Source organism: Halichoerus grypus, chromosome 4 (assembly GCF_964656455.1).
Source record: "Halichoerus grypus chromosome 4, mHalGry1.hap1.1, whole genome shotgun sequence".
Classification (NCBI taxonomy): domain Eukaryota; kingdom Metazoa; phylum Chordata; class Mammalia; order Carnivora; family Phocidae; genus Halichoerus; species Halichoerus grypus.
In genome coordinates, this window is record NC_135715.1 from 89,729,438 (window position 1) to 89,754,654 (window position 25,217).

Genomic DNA, 25,217 nt, shown 5'->3' on the forward strand with positions numbered 1-25,217 from the left:
GCCTTCAAACTTTCCCTTGACTAGAATAGTCCTTATTTGCTTTACCCTAATTGGAAGTATAGAGTTGTAGTCCTTATAAAACCGTAACCTACATTATTCAGTTAAAAATTCTCAAGATAGGGGCGCCAGGGTGGCTCAGTCGGTTTAGCGTCTGCCTTCCACTTGGGTCATGATCCCGGGGTCCTAGGATTGAGCCCCGCATCCGCTCCCTGCTCTGCGGGGAGCCTGCTTCTCCCTCTTCTCCCTGCCTGTGCTCTCTCCTTAGCTCTGTCTCTCTTTCAAATAAATAAAATAAATTCAAAAATTCTTAAAAAATAATAAAAAATAAAAATTATCAAGATAGTTAAAATAACAGCATCTAATATTAAAATACCTATTGAAACACTAGGTTGTAACCTATTAATCTGACAAAGATTACAAAGATGCTGAAAGCCCAGTGTTTGCAGTGGGCGCTGACAGTTACATTAAATATATGCATATATTTTAACTTGACAATTCCACTTCTAGGTATATATCTCAAATATATCCCTGTGTATATGCATCAAATAAATTTTCACTTAGGTCCATAAAGGAATATATACAAAAATGTTAATTGGAGAATTATGTATAGTGTCTGAGAATTGGGAGCAATCTGTGTGGCTAGAACCAGAAGAATGGGCAAGTAAACATTTAAAGTATTTTTTTTTTGTTTTTTGTGTTTTTTTTGCTGCATTACATTAGTGTCACTAATGAAAGCATTACATTTGGTATACACATAGGAATATAGATGAATCTTAAAATCTAAATGATTAATAAAAACATCAAAGAAATTATGTACTATCTAATATAATATTATATCAATTTAAAAAGTGTGCAAACAACATATGCATTTTGCAATAATATATAACAACAAAACTATGCATTGAGTACACTGAAAAAGTGGGCTTTACCAGACAAGTGCAATGGTAAGGTAGTATCAGGCTAAAAATGAATAGAGGATTAATTTTTAATTTTGTTAAGTCTAGGAAATCAAATGGAATTTCAAATTTATGTGTTCTATTTGTGTTTCTTCATAGAAAAGATGTACAATTTCACAACAAAAATAGTCCTGTTTTGTAAGCTTTTAAAAATCCAATTGTTTCCCCTTCAAATAAAGTCAATGCATGCTACATGTCAAGTAAGGAGTTCTTACAGGGTGAATGGTTTCACCTGGGCTGAAAAACTCCCCCAGCCCTGGCTTTCATGTACTCTCAGGGACCTGCTTCCTTCGGTATTTTCACTCTATTCTTCATGGCAAAAGTTCAAGAGTCAATGTCACAAAGTAGGAGCCCCCTTGGAAGATAGAGAATGAGAGGAGCTGCTGTAGAACAAGCCTAGATTCTCTCCTACCAGTGAACACCCACCCACACACTGGCACCCCTTTCCATCAGGGCAACTGTGTGGATGCCCAGATTCCTTCCACGGGGAGTGAGATCCAGTCATTTGCAGAAGTCATCTGCAAAGAAAAAAAAAAGGAAATGAGTAAAACAGTTCTTAAGCAGTGTTATCATTACAGGGGTAATTATAAAAATGCAGGGGACTGTTCTGGCCTAGATATTCTGAGCCCCATGGTGGTATATCTTATTGTGGAGAAAACTTTTTTCAACAAAGTTTACCATAGATCCAATAAATATTACCCAGAGACTATCCATTTTCCTTTGCTTCAACATTTTGATTATGAATTCAATTTTCAGAGGCCCTGACTTCAGAAGGGAAGGGCCCTGAATGTGGGACCAATATTTCAGTCATAGGAAAGGAAAAAAACTTCAATTATAAAATTGAAGTGTAATTTATACATGTGAGTCAAGTAAATTCAGTTTACATAAGTACACTTGAATCCAATCATCAATTGCTCTGATGAAGTCAACTTATGAAATTCCAAAATTGAAACTCATAATCGGAATGAATGTGGGACCCAGCTGGGGGTTGACTAGAAGTGAGTCTATGTCTGCATGGTCAGTTCGCTTTTGGATGCCATCTCTCGTTCTCAGCCCTTTCACTGTGGCTTAAAGGAGCATCTAGTGCCAAGCAAGCATGCCCATAGTTGAAAACAGTTTGTCTAAATAATGACATTGTCTTCGTATCCCATTCTTTAAATAAAAGGAACTATTTAATTTAACCATGCACTCCATCAAACCTAGCATACGCCTATACTATGTACTTAATGAAAATTTGAAATGAATCAAAAGTTATTAGAGCCAAAGATTGTGTTTTCTATCTTGCATCATGTTCCATATCAAGAAAATGCCCTAGCTATTGTAGATAAAAAGAGCATTGGAAGTATTCACCGTAAGAAGAAAAACGAGGAAATAAAATAAGGAGCTATGTGGTGTTCTAAAGATGTCCTTAATTATTGCCTCCTAACATTTTCTGTAGGTCCTCACTTCTCCCTGTGAAATCATCTGAGTCACCCTTGGCTTGAGATAGATTTGATTTACATATTTCTTTCCAGAGTGGGTTCAGAACAACAGGGGCTTACTAGAGTGAGGGACACAGGCTTGCCAGAAGGCAGGTTGCCTTCTTTGACATCGTACATAATTTAATTAAACTGAACCAAAGTTTGAGTTAAGATTATAAACAATCTAAACATGTGACCTTTTCCTCTTAGGCAATGAGGAGTCAGTGATGGGTATTTGATTGGAAAATTATATGGGGGAAAAACAATGTTTTAGTGACCATAATTTTGCTGTGCTGTGTACTATAAAACCTCTGGGGCTAGAGGGTCAGAAAAACACGAACTTAAAGTCTAGTTCTGCTGGTTTCTGGCTGTGCGATATCTGACAAATTATATAAACCCTTTGAACCTCAATTTTCTCACTTTAAAATAAACATACTAAACTTGCAAGATTGTTGTAAGGATTGAATACGTTAATGTATATACATCATTTAACACATTGCCTCACACATGGGTATTTTTAAAATTTTTAAGATGTTATTGAATGGAAGCATTGGTGTTCCAGGTATAAGCTGAGTTACAGTGGAGGAGAAATTGCAAGCAGGGGGAAACACACTGTCCAATCCTTGCTTTACTCTTTATCCAAATTATTTTAAGGATTTGGGCTTGAAAGGGAGATTTATCTATTTGAATCTGATCCAGGATACATAACTTATTTGGATTAGATGAGTAAACCATATTGATGACTGTTTTATGTCATCAACAACTGTGCAATCATACTCATGTCTGTTTCATGCAAAAAAACGAGTGTGCTTTTGAGTGCTCAGTACTGCAGGGACAGAATGTGAGATCATAGTTAGTTAGGATATAACTGAGAATGTCAGCCAAATAAGCTGAAAGCAAATGTTCCTACCTAAGAAATAGCAGCATGTGCCGATGACAGTACATCTGCTAATGAAATGAAGATGCTAATAAAAAAATGCTAAAATTTATAAGGATTTTGGAATGTCAAATTATGCATCACTTAAAGGGGCAAAACTTTCAAAATATAATTTTTCTGCTATCTATTGCAACAGTAGCTGTCACTTATTAAGCCCTTACTACATTCTAAGGTCTCTGCACACATATCATCCTTGCAACCCCTGTGTGTGATGGCCATGACCCCATGTTGCTACATAGAAAATTGTAATGGGAAAGGTGAGCTTCTTTCCTAAGGTCACACAGCCATTAAATGGTGGAATTGGTATTTGAATCTCATTCAGTTTTTTTTTTTTTTTCTCCTAATGTCCATGTTTGCTCGACCAAATGGTAGTGTCATTTTCTGCTATTATTTTTGGAGCCCAAGTTACTAAGTACCATGAAGTATGGCAAAATGTTAAGCTGGAGTGATGAAAGAAAAAAGCTGCAAACAAAACAACTGAATTATTTAGTAATTATTTTTAGTAACATTCTGGTCTATAAGAGGATCATCTGGGAAACTTTTTGCTTCACCAATCCTGATTCTATCGTTCTGATTTCCTAGTAAATATGAAACTTTCAGTCAACACCCAAGAATGCCTGAGACCTTCACATACATGTTTCAATGGAATGAAATATACATTCATGCTTTCTTCTTTGATTATCCTGACACAGATTTACAGAGCTTGAAAGAAACATTAAAACCAGTATATATACCACAACAAGTGAAAGAATAACCTAACATTTAAAATTTCTGGTAGAAATACAGTTGCTTTGCACTGGTATTAATTTATATGTGTTAATTACACACAGTACTCCATGGCAGTCTTGATAGGATCATCTGCCCTTCAATGACTGTGGAAAAGAAGTTGCTAACAGGGAATAATGATATCATCCTGTGATACCTGCCCATGCTGTGATATCACCCATCCTGTGATACCTGTGGACCCTGGAGAATCTCTGCACCCAGCTTGACTCCCACAGACCACTTGGACAGCTTTGTCTCACTTAGAGTGAGTCCACTGTTTTCATGTTCCCTAATGTATAGTGCCAGCCCTGAGCTCCCGCCCAATCCTGCATTTTCTATTGCTTACATGACACCTAATGACTTCCTTTTTTTAATTTATTTTTTTTCCTTTTTATTTATTTTTATTTATTTATTTTTTTATTTTATTATGTTATGTTAATCACCATACATTACATCATTAGCTTTGGATGTAGTGTTCTGTGATTCATTGTTTGCGTATAACACCCAGTGCTCCATGCAGTACGTGCCCTTTTTAATACCCATCACCAGGCTAACACATCCCCCCAACCCCCTCACCTCTATAACCCTCAGTTTGTTTCTCAGAGTCCATAGTCTCCCCCTCTGATTTCACCCCCTTCATTTTTCACTTCCTGCTATCTTCTTCTCCTTCTTCTTTTTTTTTTTTTTTAAACATGTAATGTATTATTTGTTTCAGAGGTACAGGTCTGTGATTCAACAGTCTCACACAATTCACAGCGCTCACCATAGCACATACCCTCCCAAATGTCTATCACCCAGGCACCCCATCCTTCCCACTCCCCTACCACTCCAGTAACCCTGTTTGTTTCCTGAGATTAAGAATTCCTCATATCAGTGAGGTCATATGATACATGTCTTTCTCTGATTGACTTATTTAGCTTAGCATAATACCCTCCAGTTCCATCCACGTCATTGCAAGTGGCAAGATTTCATTCCTTTTGATGGCTGCATAATATTCCATTGTATATATATATACCACATCTTCTTTATTCATTCATCTGCCGATGGACATCTTGGCTCTTTCCATAGTTTGGCTGTTGTGGACATTGCTGCTATAAACATCAGGGTGCACGTACCCCTTCAGATCCCTACATTTGTACCTTTGGGGTAAATATCCAGTAGTGCAATTGCTGGGTCATAGGGCAGCTCTATTTTCAACTTTTTGAGGAACCTCCATACTGTTTTCCAGAGTGGCTGCATCCAATGACTTCTTTACCATCACTTCAAGGGCACTGGATCAGAAATTACATCATCTCCTATCTTCTCTGCCAGGGTGAGCTCATCTCATGAATAACTGACTTGTGTCAATGAGAGCCTCATTTTGTTTTAAAGAAATGAGTGGAATAGAGTTTGTAGCTATGCAGTCACTTCAATATGTATATTCTAATTTCACCAACTCAAAGCCGATTGACACATTTTAGTACCAGGAGAGATGAAGTGGGTTTGACAGGCTTGCCTGTGGCTCAGGGAGTCACCCCAGTTCTATACTGAAGACAGTGGAAGGGAGCTAATGATTTTCTAAGAAGGTAAATTGGGTACCAGGTAGAATGAATACAAAAGACCTGCATTCTTTTGTGGTTTCAAAATTTATTTTATAATAAATGTATTATATTTCATAAAAATTAAGAGACTGTAATTTTATAAAGCTGACTCCTGCTCCTTAACAGCAACAACAAAATCTCAACAGTATTGAAAAGTACAAAAAAAGAAAAAGAGAGGATAAAAATGTCATCATCTAGCATAAATTATTATTAACATTCCAAAAATCTTGTTATGGGTAGATACAGAAAGAGATTTATAAGTATTCATAAGTAGCTTAATAGGCATTTAGAAATAATTTTATAAAATAATAAAATTATATCACTTCATATATATCATCAAATTTGAAAATAACAAAACAAAGGTGAATTTTTAAAAATGGATAAACGTAAGATAAATATTTAATCAAGGCATGAAATATTGATTTCTAAAATACCTCTTTAATTAGAAAAATTATTATAAAGCATTAGTATTTTCCATTTACAATGATTTCACATTGACTACATATTTAAATTTTGCATACAGCGATTTTCTGCCTACCTCAGAACTTGAAAAAATAGTCACCATAGGATTTTTCACCTCTTCCATCCTCTGATCTCCATATTTTTTTTAGTTAAGTAAAAAGAAAAATAAATTAACCCTGTTAGATTTCAGAACATTTGCATTCTTTCTTGTAAGTGTAATTACCAGATGGTTTTAATCTTATTTCAATATCTCAGGGGATGAAATATTCACTGCCTGTTTGTTTGCCGTAGCTTTTTCATTCCTCAGTCATTTATTTTTAGGCTTATATTTTTCCTAGTTCATAACAATATAGCCATTATAAAAATAGATCAGATGTGGCATATTCTGATTTCTTGTCTTATTGGCCTTGTCTCTGTGTTGTTTTTACATATATAAGGAAAACCTGCCTAAATATAAATTGATTCGGCCATTTAAAATCGCTTGGATACTTGGAGGTGTGGCTTCTTATCTTCTGTAGTTAAGATAGCACTTTTACCATAGCCATTTAGGTTGGTTGGATTTTATCAATTTTTATTTCTTTTAAAGAAAGTTACACACATACTGTCTACATTTCCAAGTTCTTATACATTAATTATAACTTTCATGTCCTCTGTCAATCAAGAAAGATTGACTGGGAGTATTATTTGCCCACAATATTCTCTCCTCCCATGTCATTCCACTTTCTTCCTGCAAACTACACTTGTGTTTTCCCTTATAAGTGAGTTAATTTTTATGACCGATTGATTTAAACATTTTTTTATCATTATTATTTTGGAAGTGCAACAGCTCATAAAAATTGCCTGTACTTGTCTTTACTTTGCTCGTTTTTCCGTGACTGCTGTCCCTTCTGGGGTCCTCCCCACCCTGCTCCAGAGGAACAGCTCTGATAACTGGGGACCGCCTCACCACATCCAAGGGGCAATGTTCAGTGCTCTTTGTAGCTGAAGTGCCAGGACCTGGGATACAGTTCTTCTTTGTCCTGACATATTTTATAGTTTATTTCTATTAATCTATTTGTCTTTTTCCTCTGCCTTTACTTTAATCATTTCAAGGCTCTTTTCTATTTCAGCACTTTCATTTTTAGCACACCCATCTCTTCCCTTACTTTTTTTTTTTTTTTTTTTTTTTTTTAGAAAGAGAACATGCATGGGCATGATCTCAGGGTGATGGGATCCAACCCCTCAATGGGCTCCACCTTAGGCATGGAACCTGCTTAAGATTCTCTCTCCCCTCTCCCTCTGCTCTCCTCCACTCATGTGCACTTGTGTGCGTGCATGTTCTCTCTCTCAAGAGTCAGTGGCTTATTGGACTGAGCCACCCAGGTGCCCCATCTTTCCATACTATTTTCTCCTCCACTCATGTGCACTTGTGCGCGTGCATGTTCTCTCTCTCAAGAGTCAGTGGCTTATTGAACTGAGCCACCCACATCCCCCATCTTTCCATTCTATTTTTAACTTTTATTCCTCTTGCCATAATAATGCCTTGTTTTTCACTTTATGTCACCTCTACCAAAAAGAAACTTTTTCTTTTTTAATTAGAATGCTTTTTCTTGGGCGCCTGGGTGGCTCAGTTGGTTAAGCGACTGCCTTCGGCTCAGGTCATGATCCTGGAGTCCCGGGATCGAGTCCCACATCGGGCTCCCTGCTCAGCAGGGAGTCTGCTTCTCCCTCTGACCCTCCTCCCTCTCGTGCTCTCTGTCTCTCATTCTCTCTCTCGCAAATAAATAAAATCTTAAAAAAAAAAAAAAAATTTATATAAAAAAAAAAAAGAATGCTTTTTCTTTATGTTAAGCACTTCTTGACTGAATTCACATTACTAATTTCTTCTAAAGCACACACACAAAAATAAAAGGAAAGAGATCTAACAAGTCAATAATGATCAAGATATTAGTATAGCTATATTAATAATAGTAAGGCAAAATATATTTACAGATAAAGTGGGGGACTAAATACTAAAAAAAATGTACCAATAAAATATAAGAAATATAAAATTTTAATAATATAATATCAAACTACACAAAGTAAAAAATAACAGAATTTGAAGTAGAAATTAACAAATTCACAATTAATATTATTGTCAGTAATATTAACTTCCATATGACAACAACCTAACAAGCTAGTAAGGCTATAGAAGATTTTAACAACCGTATCATCAATCCTAATACAGCATAGGTAGAGAACTATAACCAACAATTTATAGAATACACATTCTTTTCAAGCACAAAAGGAAAAATGATCATGTACTAGGTCACAAAGAAAATATCAAAAAATAACAAAGGATATTTATATAGATCTTATTTTCTGATCACAATGAAATAAAATTAGAAACCTATAAAAACTTCCCTCAAATATTAGAAACAAAGATACTCTAGGGCACCTGGGTGGCTCTGTCGGTTAAGCGTCTGCCTTCAGCTCAGGTCATGATTCCAGGGTCCTGGGATCAAGTCCCATGTTGTGCTCCCTGCTCAGCAGGGAGCCTGCTTCTCTCTCTGTCAAATGAGTACATAAAATCTTTAAAAAAAGACACTCCAAATACTTATGGAGAAAAATAAGAAACAATCTTTTAATAATTTCAATTAATGGTATAAATTTTCTTCTAAGTACTATTTTAACTGTATGTCATTGTTTATACTATATGATGTATTATTGAACTCTATGAATATTTTCTAAATATGCATTAGGAAGAAAACTAAAAAGTTGCATTTAATTTGACAACAAAATCAAGGTCTTTAATCGTATGGGGAAAAAAATTAAAAAAACAGTGGTTCTCAAACATTAGCATGCTTTGGTATCACAGGGAGAACTTATTAAAATATAGATGGTTGGGCCCCACCCTAGAGTTTCTGATCTGCTAGTTCTTAGATAGAGAACAAGAATTTGCATGTGTAATATGTTTACAGGAGATATCAATGATGCCTTTCTGGGAAACACAGTTTGAGAAGCCACTGGAGTAGAATGGTGAATTAGAGGTGTTAAACTGGAGAGAACAAATAGAAATTATTCTCCCAAGTGATGAAGTATATTTTGAGTTATTAGGAGGATTGGGAAGATGTCTTTTTAATGGGGGGGGAGAATAAGCACATATTGAGCTAAAAAAGAAGATGGTAGGAAGATGGGGTGTGTTCCAGGTAAAGACAGGAATAATTTGTTTATGAACAAAGTATAGAGAAAGATCGGAAATAATTTTTGCTTGATTTTGTGTGTGTTTTAGTGATCCAACACATATTTGTTGAGAACTTGCTCTGTGCCTGATGCTATAAAAAGCGTAAGAATAACCAAAGGCAGCCAGCTAGTCTCTTCAAAGAGATCACAAGTGAGTGGAGCCAGCCATGTAACAGTGAGTGGTAATTACAGTTGAGTTTGCTAAGAGTCAGCATGTGGTCTCTGACTGCACAGAAAGGGAGAATCCAAGTCAGCCTAGATAGTTCAGAGAACACTTCTCAGAAGAAATTACACCTGATTTAAGTCTTTAATTCTCATTTTAGAAAGAAGAGGGGCATTTACTTAGAGACAGAAGGGAATTTGCATTAGATTATAAACCCCTGGATTAAGAAACCACAGAGTAAGCGCTTATTAAATTTAAATAAAAATGGAAGGAAACAGCAGAAAACCCAAGGAGGGTAGAGAAAAGAAGGATTGAAGGATTGAAGGAAGGATAAAATGGACAAGGAAGATCATTCTGAAGTAGAAAAGGCCTTGGTAGTCTTGGGGAAACACTAGTAAATTTTCCATCTGTGGCGAGTGAGAGGATTTTAGCATTGAAAATAGTGAAACCCCTTTGCCAGAGGTATGTTGAGAAGCCAACTGGAGATGAATAAAAGGGAAGCTAAGGTTCAGTGGGGCCCAGCTGCGGTTAGCATACTTTATGGTGTTACCAGTTGTGGATGTCATTTTCCAGCATAATCCAATAGCCTGAGGTTCTCTCTGAACTTCTCATGGCAATCAACCCTGCGGAGGGGCTGCCAAATGAAAGCCTAATGATATTTGATGCTTTTATGAGGTCAGTGGGCAGTGTATGATGTTGCTCATTAAACTTCTGTGTCCAAAATGGAACACCCTGTACTCTGTCAATAGATTTGGCCACTCTGAGTGTACTGGAAATCTGTCTATAACATTGTTTAGTAACTAGAGGATTTGGGCCGCTGAAAGCAACATCTGGAGATAAAAGTAAGTGCTTTTCAAACTCTTGGAGATAAAGTAAATATTGTTGCCATTTCTCCAAAGTAAATTCCTAATACCTAGGAAGACTCATAGCATTTCCTAAATGGATAGACACAGCTACTTGGTTATAGCTTAAGTGATAAGCTTAATGTAACTAAAGAAAGACTGTATCTGGTAAGGACATGAAACATTAAGAACAAGTAAACAAAGAGGACAAGAGCTGCACAGTATTCTATGCTGTGAAGAGATATGCTGAACATGGCAGATATGAGTATTCAAGTCAACAAATAGCTCTTCTCCAGGTAGTTGATATACTACCTGGGGAAACAGCTGGTATGAAATTCTTTTTATGACTAACCATTCCTTTTCTCAGTAAGTACAGCCTCAGAGAGAGAGTCATTTGGAAAGTCATCATAGATATACAATGGAAGTTTATACCTTTCATTTGCTTATATTATTTGTGAAGGTGCAGTAATCGTCGACTCTGAGCAGTAATCTTGCCTCACTATCAGACGTGCAGGGTTTCCTGGCCCTTTCTCCAAGATGACCTCACCAGCACACAGCCTTGCAGAAAGGACACCCTCTCTTGACTATATCCCTTGCACTAACCAGGTCAACCCCCTGCCCTCTATTTGCAGCATAGGTTGATTTGTAAGCTTTCTTCATCTATCTCAAGCCTATTACAAAAACATAGTTTCCTTCTCTGCCATCCACTTCACCTCCTTCCCCTTAATCTCCAGTATGCTCTGTGATAGCCCAAAGAATCAAATCTTGATTTAGTTTCAGTGATATGGAGTCACAGTCCTGATTCTGACCCAGCTCTAAGTCTGATCCTCTATTAAATATCCAATCTACACATGCACACTCGTGCTTAAATTAACGAGAGGATAGGGGCGCCTGGGTGGCTCAGTCGTTAAGAGGCTGCCTTCGGCTCAGGTCATGATCCCAGGGTCCTGGGTCGAGCCCCGCCTCGGGCTCCCTGCTCGGCGGAAAGCCTGCTTCTCCCTCTCCCTCTGTCTGCTGCTCTGACTACTTGTGCTCTCTCTCTGTGTGTTAAACAAATAAATAAAAATCTTTAAATAAAAAAAAATCAACGAGAGGATAATCAATTCAAGGGGATTGGTCCTTTTTCTAGCAAAGTGGCTGAAATTTTGGGAAGATGAGAATCACACTAGATAATACAGGACAATAAAACTTGCAGGAATGTTTCTGTTTTGAGTATCAAAATTGAATTCCCTGCAGGAATTACGATGTGTGTGAAGCCAACTGCATTTGAGAAAGGGAAAATAAATGCCATACTAAGATATCCATTTACAGGAAAACTAGTTATAGCTTTATGTGTCACTCTCTGTTTAATTTCAGCAACTTCTATCCAAAAATAAAGCAAAACATTTTATGGATAATGAACAAGAGATTTAATATTGTATGGGTGACTAATTTGGTTACTTAAGAAAAAAAATTGGAAATGAACGGGATGTTCTAAACTTGATTAGTGTTTCTGTCATAAGGATGCAGCATTAGCTTGACAACAATTGAAACTCATAGCTCATTATTTCTGTATGGATTCTCCATTAGTTATACTTCTTAGAGTTTCACTGCTCTGTTGGAATTGTTAATGTTTGCTTCTTGCAGAAGTTTTTCTTGGTAAAGCCAGTTATGAGAAGCCCAAATAAAACAGAATTGAAGTGATTATATAGATCATTCTAGACCCAAATTCTATCCCCCTCTCTTTTCCTTTAAAGTTACCTCAAATTTCATACCAGCTGTGAAGACCTAGACTAAAAATGAACACTTGTATTAAATAATGAAGTTTAGAAAATTCTAGGCAGGTTCTTTCTTCTTCTTTCTCATATGAAATACTTTACTTCCTCTATCATTGCCAGAAACGTGTTCATTAAGATGCAACACCCATTGGTGCATCAAATGAGTTATGAGTCATTCACACCTTAACACAAACTATTTTAATCAACCATATTTCTCTATAACACCTTACCAAAGAAATGAAGATTTGAGAGTGGGGAGAAGGGGAAGAGAATTTTTAAAACAGACGCATCAATGAAGAGGAGATGCCTGAGTAGGCATCCAAAGCAGAGGGATTTAGGAAGTTGGGGGTAATAGCTAGACACCCTCTCCCCAACCTGAGCTACACATATAGCAACTAGAAGAGAAAGAGAATAATAGAAATGTATCAATGTCAAATCATATTTATTTTGCAAACCTAGCAAACAAGAGTTTTTTGCTGACCACTTTTGTTTGATACAGTAACATATCTTGAAGAAAAGAAAATATGGTAGGTATGTGTAAAAATCTGCCTTGTCCCCTACTTTGGTAGAAGAAGAACAATTTGCCAACAATCTATATGTTAAAAAATAATTCTTCACGTAACTAAGTCACCATATAACCCCTTCATGGGACACTGTATCTAGGGCAGTTGGGGAGACTTGCTTAAAGTTTACGATGGGGGTGTAGCTAAAGGAACAGCACCAGGCTTCTTTGGTTTCAGAATGTGTATGTGTGTGTGTGTGCACACACGCACATGCACACTGTGCATGTGTGCACTCATGCAGGTGCATACCCAGGACACTCAGGGATAAAAAGCAGAAACCAGCCCCAATAGGCTGTCTCAGGGGACTACAACATTTTGGTTTTATTCCTGACTTTTCTTTATAACCTTAACTACTCCCACTTCAAGCTTAGAGTCTAAAAGTTTAGAGCTCATTGTTTTGGACTGTTTGACTTCTCTTTTCTCCTGACGGGTTGACAGTCACAGATCTTAAAGCCAATTTATATGCTTTAACAAATCAACATCAGCAAAATGGCTTGGAGGTCCTTTGGTCCCCTACCTGGAGTTCTGTCCCAGGCATGATGTTGATTGACTCTGGACTTTTAGGAAATGGCAAGTCAGTATCCATGGTCTCCATATCAGGTCAGCCCATGTGAATCATACACTGATCATCTTCTCTTCTTTCAGTAAATGGAAGATTACCTTTCCTGGCTTGACTGCTACATTTTCACAAAATTAGTTCTCTTTTTTCACTTATTAATATCCTTGACTAGAAATCTCATCTTTTTTCTAATACTGGGGGGGGGGGGCAAGGGGTGACAGGGCTTCCTTCCTGCCTCCAAACTGCTACCCCCAGTCCTTTTTGGGACAACATTGCCATGCACATATCTTCGCTCCTGAGTCTACTAAGTATCCACCTTACGTCCACCTCTGAATTTGAGTTCTCTGCTTATTTTCCATAGACACACTTCTGAGAGTTGGTACTAAGTTCTTACCAAGACCTTTTTTAATGTCTATTGCTCACCTCTTCATGCATTGCTACTTCTCAATATTGAGGGAAGGAGAAAGGAGAGAAAATAACAGTTGGGCATATACCAACTGCCAGACACTGGTCTTCACATGCATTATTTGTTTTAAACCTTATCACAACTCTAGTTGTTAACTGTCAACTGTCACCCCTTCCCCTATTGTTGTCACTTGCTGAGAGATTATATTCTCTACTGCATCCCCAGTACCTAACAAAGTGGCTGGAACATAGTAGAATCAGTGACTATAGGCAGTATGATAAGTTTATAGAACATTTAATCTTGAGAAGTAATACTTGGCAAATCCCTGTAGTTCTGAAGTGATATGGCAACTGTATATATTCCAGCATATTTCTGATACTTAACAATCAAAGTTACCTATAAATTAAGCTAAGAATGGTGCTTCCCAAGTGCTTTTCATGATATTCCATTTTGCTACCCTGTTGGGTGGCAAATGATTCCATGATACAATAAGATCGGGTAACACTGAGTTCAATAAAATCGAACATATTCATTTATTGCAGGATGTCTCAGACCATTTATTTTGCTAGACTGTATGATATACTCTAAGAGACAACATATTTTCTATATTCTCTTGATCTCAGGGCATTATCTGGAACTAGTGTCCCTTAGAACACAAATTAGAAAAGTCTGCTTTAGTGAATGTATAAAGATCTACTTCAGTGGAAACTATAATGTACAGGAAAGGACTTAAATCATTGCTGAAGTTGATCTGACTCTAGAAAAAGATGCCACAGGCACAAACTGTACTCGATCTTCCAATCTTGGACTGCCATTGGTGAGCATAATAGAATAACTTTCATTAAATTCCTAATTTTATCAAAACTATCTGGATTGTTTGCAGAGCTAAATCTGCAGCCAGGATACGCCTATGGTTTTCTAATTCAACAATGAGTGAGCATGGTGGGTGGTAGACAGGGAATGATTAACAAAACAGTTTGAATAACAAAACTAAATATAGTTCCTGTTTTTTAAAATTTTATTTAAGTAATAATTTCCTTCTGTTTCTTTATCATGAATTCTTTATTCCCCCAAAAGTCAATCCTCAATTCTGATGTTTTTAAAAAGAAAATATATGCCTTCTCTCGGGTTGAAACTGTCAAAAGTTTTTGTTATTAAAGAAAAAACTACCAATGTTATCTATTAAACACTGATTATTATAAAATGATATCAAGAACAGATATCACTTGTGGGTTTAAGTGTTTTTCATCTAAAAGAACAATATCTTACCTGGTAAGCCAATTACTTTTGCTCACCTGTAAATAGAGGGTGTGGTTTAGACACTTTGCATATAATCTTCTTATAAAATCTAGAATGCATTATTCTAAAGGTTGTCACTTACCTACATTGACACAACTTTTCAGTGATAAAGTAATAAGCTATATGCAGATATGTTCTAGAGACATCCATATTCATATATCTGCAATAAAAATAAAGTGATGCCTAGAACTATAGCAATAATGGAGTGCAATTATAGTTACTAGGGAGGATCATCTATACTATCCCCTTATTCTTTTACAATCATCCATCATTCAGCCAGCTATGCTTTGAAATAGTGATTCTAAAAGTTGGGAGTGTATTAAAATCATCATATGCCCTTGTTAAAAATTCAGATTCTTAGGGCTTGAAACAAAAAATTCTGATTCTATGGTTCTGGGAAACATTTCGGTAATAACATCATATGCTTCCGATGCCAAAAGTCACTCACAATTTTAATGGAATGTGTAGACAGACCATCAAGAGTCTCAAGTTTTACTGAGTAGTAAAACAATGTCACAAACACTTCAAACATTAAATGAAATAATGTATATGAGGTTCTTATGTGTATATGGCACATAGTATGGTGCCATAGAGACGCTATAACAAAAGTTAGTTTTGTTCTGTTCAAGTATTTATCGACCACTGGCTATATGAGACCAGCACTTTTTCTGGACCTCTTAGAGATACAAGTGAAATACAGACATAATATAGCCTTTGCAGAATTTGCAGTTTGAGGAGGGAGGCCTGAGGGTTGCAGAAGGATGTGATTGTTTCTTCCACTGTTTTCCGTATACCTCTTAAGGCAATTCCTTTCTTCTAGTGGTTTTGACCAAAGACCATGTTATCACTTTTTTTTTTTAATGAAGATCTATTTACTTATTTTAGAGAGAGCATGCAAGTGGGAGGAGGGGCAAAGGGAGAGAGGAAATCTCAAACAGACTCCCCATTGAGTGTGGAGCCCCATGCGGGGCTGATTTCAGAATCCTGAGATCATGACCTTCGTCGAAACCAAGAGTCAAATGTTCAAATGACTGAGCCACCCAGTTGCCCTGACAAATATACCTTGCTGTCGCTGTTGACACTGTTCTTTTTCTCGTATTCTACGTTGAGTATATCTGCACTATATCCAGAATCTGACCCGTTTTAGTCCTTCCACTGTCCCCACCCTGATCATAACTAGAGTTCTTGCTCCCTGTAGTCTGCTCTCACAAGGCAGCCAGAACCACCATATTAAAACCTATCAGCTGTCAGGTGACACCATCTCTCTGCTCAGTTTCCTCCACTCTTCCCATGTCACCCAGAAATAAAGCCAAAGCCACTAAGTTTTTAACTGGCTGTCCCCACTCCCTCTCTGAAGTCATCTTCAGGTTTCCCCAGCTCCCTGTGCTCTAACCACAACATTTTCTTTGCTGTCTTTAGATGAGGTCTGGCTAACCCCAGTGCTATAGCATTGTCTTTTCTTTGACTGGAATGTTCTCTCTGACACCTGAATGGCTCTTTCTTTCATCCTCTTAAAAGTGTGGGCTCACTGTCAGTTTTTAGGGAGTCACTTGCTGACTACCTTATTTAAAATTGTAACCCCTCTGCCTCTGACACTCCCTGTCTTTTCCCTTGCTTTATCTCCCTTCCCCAGTAATTACCATTTATATTAGATACTATATGGTTTACTTCTTTATCTCACTAGGGTTGTTATTTCCTCTCCCTCTCCCCTACAGAATATAAGCAAAGGAGAGTAGGAATGATTTTGTCTGTTCAATTTAGTGATGTATCACTAGCACACAACAACAGAACTAAACACACATAGTTATCAGACAGTAAATATATGAATGGAGAAATACATGAATGTCAATAAATAAGTGAATTATAATAAATAAAATAAATGAATTATGAAAAATAATTGCATTTATTGGTGGCCAATATTTTCCAGATACTATACGCAACAGTTTGTATACATTATTTCTTTTAATCTTGACAGTAATCCTTTGAGCTGAGTATCAAAAAGTAGGCATTTACAGATGAGATTCAATCTCAAACATGTTAAATATCTTCTGTAATAGTAAGTCGTGAAGCAGGTATTTGAAAGAAGACCCATCTGGTTCCAATGCATATGCTGGCTTTTCTGGAGGAAGTTACTCTGCTATCCTTGGAAATAACCTAGTCAAATCATATAGTCATGGATAGGCAGGGTCAAAATCTTCTGGTTTGGTAAATTTCTTTAATTGACTAACAGAAGCTACATGATTGAACCAAAATATCAGTGCCTAAATCATATTCATGAAACCTTATGTATTTTTAGATAATATTGCCAAAGAAATTTTATTAATTGCTAATTTTCCACATTGTTACATCTTGTGGAGTGTGAAAAGTCTATTAACAAATCTGTATCTCCATTTAGCGTTAATTAAAAGAGTAGAGATTAACCTCATGAAAGACTGTTGTAGAAACTTGTCATTGCATCACTAGGCAATAACTGTGCTTGATTGATTAAAATGTAAGTATTAATCTGTATCTGTTTAATGTTTCTCATAATATATCATTAAGGACCTGTAAGATATGGCATGTGAAGCTTGTGTAGATTTGCCTGTTCATATTTGCCCAACCCATATGGCAATATTCTAATAGACCAATCTTCAGATATTCTGGGTTCATTCTCACTAATGTATCTTTGTATTAGTTATCTCCCACTTGAAGTTCCTGACCCTTTCCTTGAATGTCCATCCAAATCTAGGGTCTTCCAAGATTCAGTTAATACCTTCTCATTATCTATAAACTTCCTTTGTTGTTGTTGTTTTAGTTAACATTAACATCTTTCTTCTTTATTATCAGTTACATATAATATTTCCCCCCCTCAGTTTGCCTTCCATTCATTCACACTTATGCATCAAAATTATTGAGTTCCTACTCTGTATGAAGCTCAGAATTGTCTCAGATGCCAACATGAATATGACACAATCCTCACCTATATAAATTGTACAGCTGTTGGGCAGGTGTTTAATTTTCTTCAGTTAATCATTGTTTGGACATCTACAACACTTTATATTATTTTATTCAATATGTAAAGTGAATAAAATAAAATATATTTCTTGACCTTCGGGAGTTCACAATATAATGAGAAAGAAAGACACCTATGATCACAGTCTGATTCAGTTAGTACTATTGAAATACATAAGAGTGATGTCCAGAGCACAGAAGAACACATGACACATTTTGGGATGGGTAGGCCAAGAAAGAAGATGATACCTGAGTTGAATTTTAAAGCAATCATTAGAGTAAACCCAACTAAGGCTGATGGAGGTGGGATATTTCACAGGCTGAGAGATAGGCTGGTCTTTGGTTTTTATGTTTTTCCCCCTCCAACCATAAGAGATATTAAGCTCTCAATGAAGAGAGAGCTTAATAATGGTCTATCTCAAATGGTAGCACAATGTAAGTCTTACTGGTAAGTACTCAATCACTATTTTCTGAGTGACTGCTTTAACTGATTAATAAAAGTGCTATTTAGGTAAGGGAAACCTATGTACTAGCCTTAGCTTTTTGAAGACACAACTAACAAAACTAAAGTTATACTTCCTGTCCCTATGTGGGTTCCTTAGGCAAAAACAGAAAAAAAAAATATATATCTTCCTCTATTGTGCTAACGTATATTCTGGACAGAATGAGAGAAGAAACTACTAAGTCAATGTGATATTTGTTGTCTAAGTTTCTGACTATTTAAAAAATTCTTCTAACCTTGATTTAAAGTTTTGTTTTCTCTATTTAGTGACCCCATATGTGAGCTGATTTCTTTGCAATGATGCTTTCCTGTCACCTGTGGGTTTCTCCTAGTAGGGTCAATTGCATGTAACCTTCTGAGAATACATGGGGACAGGGAAATGAATCTATTCCCAAACACATTTGGCAGCACAAAGCCTTGAAAAAGACTCAAGGATAAGAACATGTCCCTAAAATACCTCACCATTATGTTATAGTCCTTTTACTTCTTCTGTATGGCTTCAGTTTCTGCCACATGCTGTGGAGTTAGGAGGCAGGAAGTCTGGTTCTGGCTTAGGAGCTAATTAGTTGTGTAGCCCTTAGCAAGTCACTTGACCTCCCCAGGTCTCAGCAAATCTTTATCTCTAAAAGGAAGAATAAGTTGCTAAGATTCTGATTAGGAAATTATACAAAAAATTTCTCTAGGAGATATTCCTAGTCTTCTCATTTCCTTGTGTTCTCAGCCTGTCTCTTTTGCTTAGGTGTTAGGTGTGGCAGGAATCTCGGTGAGAATAATGCCATTTACTTCTTTCAGACTCCTTTCAAGTATCTTTTCCTTTAGAAAGCCTTTAGGACTCTCCCCCATCTACTCTAGTTTCCCTTCTTGGTGTCTCCTTAAGGACATTTTACGTGTGGCTGTCCTTGTGTTGTAATGATGTGTCTGTCTCTATATGATACCCTCCCTTCTGTTGTAAATGCTTTCACATGGGAACTCTGACTCTTCATCATATCCCATATATGTATAACCAGTAGCTTCTTAGTAAATATTTCATAGGTGAACAAATGAATGATATGGTATTTCCTACACATTGACTATATATTACATGCACTATAATATCTCTCCAATACATTAAAGAAGAAATATTTTATTACATTTCCAGTTAGTTCCATTTTCAACTTCAGTATCCTAATATTGTATAATATATTGCTAAGTTAGATACTTATTTTTTCTTTCCAAGTATGTTTAACATGGGAGATTGGTCACTAATCAGTATAAATGTGTCTATTATCAAATTTCATATCAAAACTATGCCAGTTGAGCCGAGTTCTGTGGATTTTAGAAGAATATACATGTTTTATTGCTTGTTATTTTATTTTATTTTTTCCAGAAGACTCTATGGTTGATGAGAGAGAAGCAACAAAGCTCTTCTTAAACCAACTCTCTGGTATGTCATATACCCACATCTTTGTTTTGTGTGTGTGTGTGTGCATGCGTGCACACGTGCACACATGTGTGTGTCTCCCCTACTGGTGTTTGAGTTCCATTAGAGCCTGTGTGATCATTATATATTCAAAAATAATAAAAATAACAATATTAAGATCCAACAAGAAACCAAATACTGAGTGTTCTTCATAAATGAAATAAATCATATAATTATAGGCCAATCTAATTCATTTTCAGAAATCTAGTTAAGAGAAAAAGTCAACTTGGATTAATTAGCTTAATGGCACAGGAGGAATCAGAGGCTCCCATTGGTACCTCACTGGTTTATGCTGACAGTATGTTTTAAAATAAAGTGTATTACTAGAAAATTGAGGTGTAGTAAGAACAATAGATCAGGAAAGGATTGTCATTAAAAAGATAGTTTGCTTACTCACAGATCCCAAGAGGAGGAGTGAATATCATGGCATGGGGGTGGAAGGGGGTCATGGAGCAAACGGGGAATCACCAGGATTGGTTATAAGGCAGAAGGAAAAGGGAGAACTGTGATTAAGAGCTTTAGTTGTGATTTATGCAGGAAAAACAGGTAAGGCAGGGTAAGCATTTTAGGATTGGCTAATTTGAATAATTTCAATAGGCTCTCTGAAGCCTGGCAGCTGTCCCCTGTTGTCTGGTACCTAGTATAGGTGTATAGTGGCTGGAGTTTGAGAGCCTGATAAAGGAGGTGGTTAGCATGTGAATTCTGGATTGGTTGATTTTGTATTTGAAAATTATGCCCTTGAGAGGAGGGGTCCTCCTGAGGAGGAAGAGAGCCATAAGGGAGACAGGAAGTCAAGGGCAGGAAACTGAGGCATATTATCATGTTGTCCAAGGCCAAGTGTATCCAGCATATCCATGTAGGGCAGATGTCAAAACATCATTTTTACAGAAGCTAGAAACATGATCAACACACTGCTGTCCACTAGAAGTGAATGCAAGTTGGCTGAAGGGCAACAAAGACATAATACCCAGACTCTCAACCAAAAGTTTCCTTTACATTGGCTTGATAGCCATGATGAGCACCTAAAATTTTTCATTTTTACTTTTTTTTTGATTCACAAAACTATATACAGTGAAGAGAAAGAAACATAATTGTATTTTGACTTCTTACGTAATTTAATTCTCCCATTACTGAGACATATAGAATAAATTTGACCAATGAAGACACTAAAGTGCAGAATAATTAAATGATTTACCCCAAATTCATACAATAAACAGCTAATAGAACTTAACTCAAAAGCTTGTTTTTCTATAGGATTCTACCCCCTACATTCTGCTGTTGCAACCAAAAGGACAGCATATGTTCTCTTAGCATGCCGAACATTCTCCGCCTTCCATGAGTAGTGTGTTTAGAGTGCTATTTTAAATGAAATATAGGATTCAAAGGAGTTTAAAATATGAATATCATTCACAAAGAATATAGAGTCCATCTGGGAGACAAGGTATATATGTGACTGTTATTGTTAAGTCATCTGTTTATTTACATACTGTAGAAAAGTAAAACTGTATATGATCTTGAAGTTAGTGCTCAGAATTTCTCTTTCTTTTAGAAATATTATTAAATGATGCTTGGGGGAGCAGATAAAACTCTAGGAGCCTAAGTTATCTCTAGTCTAGACAAAAGAACAAAGATTCATATATGAACAAATCATCCAACTAGAAATGGGTACTGAAGCCTGGGGATTAGAAGAGAGGATTGAAACATGGGGAGGAGAGGACATGCAAGAATCTATACTCTGAATTTGGGAAATGACAGTGAAATTTTTATTGAAGTATAATTGACACGTGGTATTATATTAGTATTAGGTACACAGTGTAGTGATTTGACAGCTATATACATTACAAAATGACCACCCCTTATAAGTCTAGTTACCCTCTGTAACATACAAAATTAATACAAAATTATTGTCTATATTCCCCATGCTACACATTACATCCCATGACTAATTTATTTTATAACTAAAAGTTTGTACCTCTTGAACCTCTTCACTCATTTCACCCACCCACCAACCTCTTTTCAGGAAACTATCACTCTGTTCTCTCTGTCAATGTTTCTGTTCTTGTTTTGTTTTGCTTGTTTGTTTGTTTTGTTTTATATATTCCATATATAAATAAAATCATGCGCTATTTGTCTTTCTGTGTATGACTTATTTCACTTAGCACAATACACTCTAAGCCCATTCATATTGTCGCAAATGCAAGATTTCATTCTTTTTTTGTCGCTGAGTAATATAAGATTCCATATATATAAATGAAATATATATATATTTTTTTCATTGGTTTTGGGTTTTTTTTTTTTTTTTTGTAGTTCTTCTTTGTTCCTTTATTCTTCTCTTGTTCTCTTCCTTTGCAGTTTAATGACTTTCTTTAGTGTTATGTTTAGATTTCTTTCTTATTTTTTTGTGTATCTATTATAGGTTTTGGTTTGTATTACCATGAGGTTCATATATAATATCACATACACACACACACACACACATAATATAGCATAATAGCATATATAGTATAATATATAAATATATAATATATAATAACATGTAGTGTATTTAATATATATTAATATTGTATATATAATATATATAATACAATCAGTCTATTTTAAGTTGAACCACATTATAAAAGCACTGCTTTTTACTCCCCCCACCCACATTTCATGTTTTTGATGTCATATTTTTACATCTCTTTATTTTGTATATCCCTTACTTAATTATCATAGTTATAGTTGATTTCACTATATTTGACTTTAGCATTCATGCTAGCTATATAAGTGGTTACATCCAATACATTTACTATATATTTACTTTACCAGTGAGATTCTTTTCTTTCATATATTTTCTGGTTATATCCTTTTCTTTCTTTCTTTTTTTTTTTAAGATTTTATTTATTTATTTGACAGAGAGAGACACAGCGAGAGAGGGAACAGAAGCAGGGGGAGTGAGAGAGGGAGAGGGAGAAGCAGGCTTCCCGCCAAGCAGGGAGCCCGATGTGGGGCTCGATCCCAGGACCCTGGGATCATCACCTGAGCTGAAGGCAGACGATTAATGACTGAGCCACCCAGGCGCCCCTGGTTATATCCTTTTCTTTGTAGCTTAAAAAAATTCCTTTAACAATTCTTATAAGGTGGGCGCCTGGGTGGCTCAGTTGGTTAAGTGATTACCTTTGGCTCAGGTCATGATCCTGGAGCCCCAGGATTGAGTCCTGCATCAGGTTCCCTGCTTGGCAGGGAGTCTGCTTCTCCCTCTGACCGCCCCCCCCCCCTCATGCTCTCTCTCTTTCTCTCATTCTGTCTCTCAAATAAATAAATAAAATCTTAATAAAAAAAACAATTATTGTAAGGCTGGTTTAATAGCAATGAACTCTCTTTGCTCATCTGGGAAACTATCTCTCCTTCAATACTGAATGATAATATTGCTGGGTATAGTATTTTTGGTTGGATTTTTTTTTTTTTCTTTCAGCCCTTTGAATATATCATGCCATTCTCTTCTGGCCTGCAAAGTCACAACTGAAAAAAATCTGCTGATAGTCTTGCAGGGTTTTCCTTGTATTAGTTATTTTTCTCTTGCTACTTGTAAGTTTTTTTTTATTTTAATTATAATATGTCTTGGTGTGGATCTCTTTGGATTCATCTTGCTTAGTACTCTCTGGGCTTTCTGAAGCTAGATGTCTATTTCCTTCCTTGGGCTAAGAAACCTTTTAGCCATTATTTCTTCAAATAAGATTTCTGCCCATTTCTCTCTCTCTTCTTCTGAGACTCCTATAAAATAAATGTTAATACACTTGATGATGTCCCACCAATCCCTTAAGATATTATTGTTTATTATTATTATTATTATTATTATTATTATTATTATTATTATTAATTTCTTTTTCCTGTTCTATTTGGGTGATTTCCATTACCCTGTCTTCTAGGTCACTGATCCATTCTATTATATCACTTAGGTGCTATTGGGAACATATTTCTCTATTTCTTCATTTTGCTTGATTCTCCGTGTTTCTGTGTATTATGTGAAACAGCTATCTCTCTTGGTCTTGAAGGAATGGCTCTGTGTAAAAGATGTTCCTTATCATTTAACCTTTACATAGTGCTTGGTTGTCTCTTGTGTTCACTCTGCTTGTTTCCAACTTGTGTGGTCCAGCAACAAAATTCTCCCTAGTGATTTGAATCGGATGCTCAAGGGGAGTCCTCTATGTGGGCTGGTGTACTTGTTGGCTCTGTTGAGATTGCATGAGCAGCATGGGGAGGCAGGACTTGTCACCTGCTACATCTATCCATTGGGGCTGCATGAGTGGTGTGTGGTGGGGAAGGACACATCTCTTCACTTGCTGTGCCAGTTGGAGCAGCACAAGCAGCAGGAGGGGTGTGGATTTGCTCACTCTCCATGCCTGAAATACTGCATGAGTGGTGGGGGAGCAGGAGGATTCACCTGCTGCTGTTAGGTCATTAGAGTGAAGATCCAAAAATGGTGCCCACCAACCTCAGTGCTGGTAATGTAGAGGGGGCCCAGAAAAATGTCATCTGCCAGAGTTCTGTTCCGGGAGAGTCCCAACAGACTTCTACCCCTTTGGCAGTTTAGCAAGTGATTCTTCTTTACTTACAGTCTAGGCTCTTTTCAAACTGCTGCTTTTTGTATTGGGTCCTGATGGAAATGGGTCTGCACACAAGCCCTTAAAGAGCAGAAACTTAGCTTTGAGCAGTGACAGTATCGTAGCCAATGAGGTTTATACAAGGCACGATTATCGCTAATTGAAAGAGTAGAAACTTCATTCTCTACCGCTCTTGAATGTAATCTTCATAGCTTTCCAAAGCCAGATGTTTTGGGGGCTTGTAGGAACTGAGGGTTGGAGTGCCTGGTGTGGTGTTACTCTGTAGGAGAAACTCCATTTATATATCTGTTTGTTTTTTGAGATATTTACAAATTGTGGTTTGCTACCTCAGGGGTGGTGTTGTGGGCACAAATGTTTCTGTGCTTCTCCTACCTATCTCAATGTGGTCCTTCCATTCTTTGTTGTAGAACAGGTGTTCAGAAAGTTCTCAAGTTCTTTTTGAAGTAAATTTTCCATATATAGCTGTGTATTTGTTGTTCCACTGGAGGACTGAGCTCAGGATTTTCCTATTCCACCATCTTAAACCACCTTTAAGAGTGATTTTTTAATCATAGAAATGTCTAATATTGAATTTAAAGTTTTTTCATTACTGCAATATAATCTCTTCACATCACTAAGTTTTGAGTAGTTCAGTGGCAGTCAAAAGAAATAGCCTAACAGCAGGGCTGATTGAAAAGGGGCCATTGGGAATATAACCTTGAGTTGACACTT

The 25,217-nt window shown here is 36.6% G+C and overlaps 1 pseudogene; it reads left to right on the forward strand.

Annotated features, from left to right (window-relative positions):
* Positions 1-24,584: 24,584 nt before the first annotated feature.
* On the forward strand, positions 24,585-24,708 carry LOC118535366 (U4 spliceosomal RNA; annotated as a pseudogene).
* The last annotated feature ends 509 nt before the right edge of the window (positions 24,709-25,217 follow it).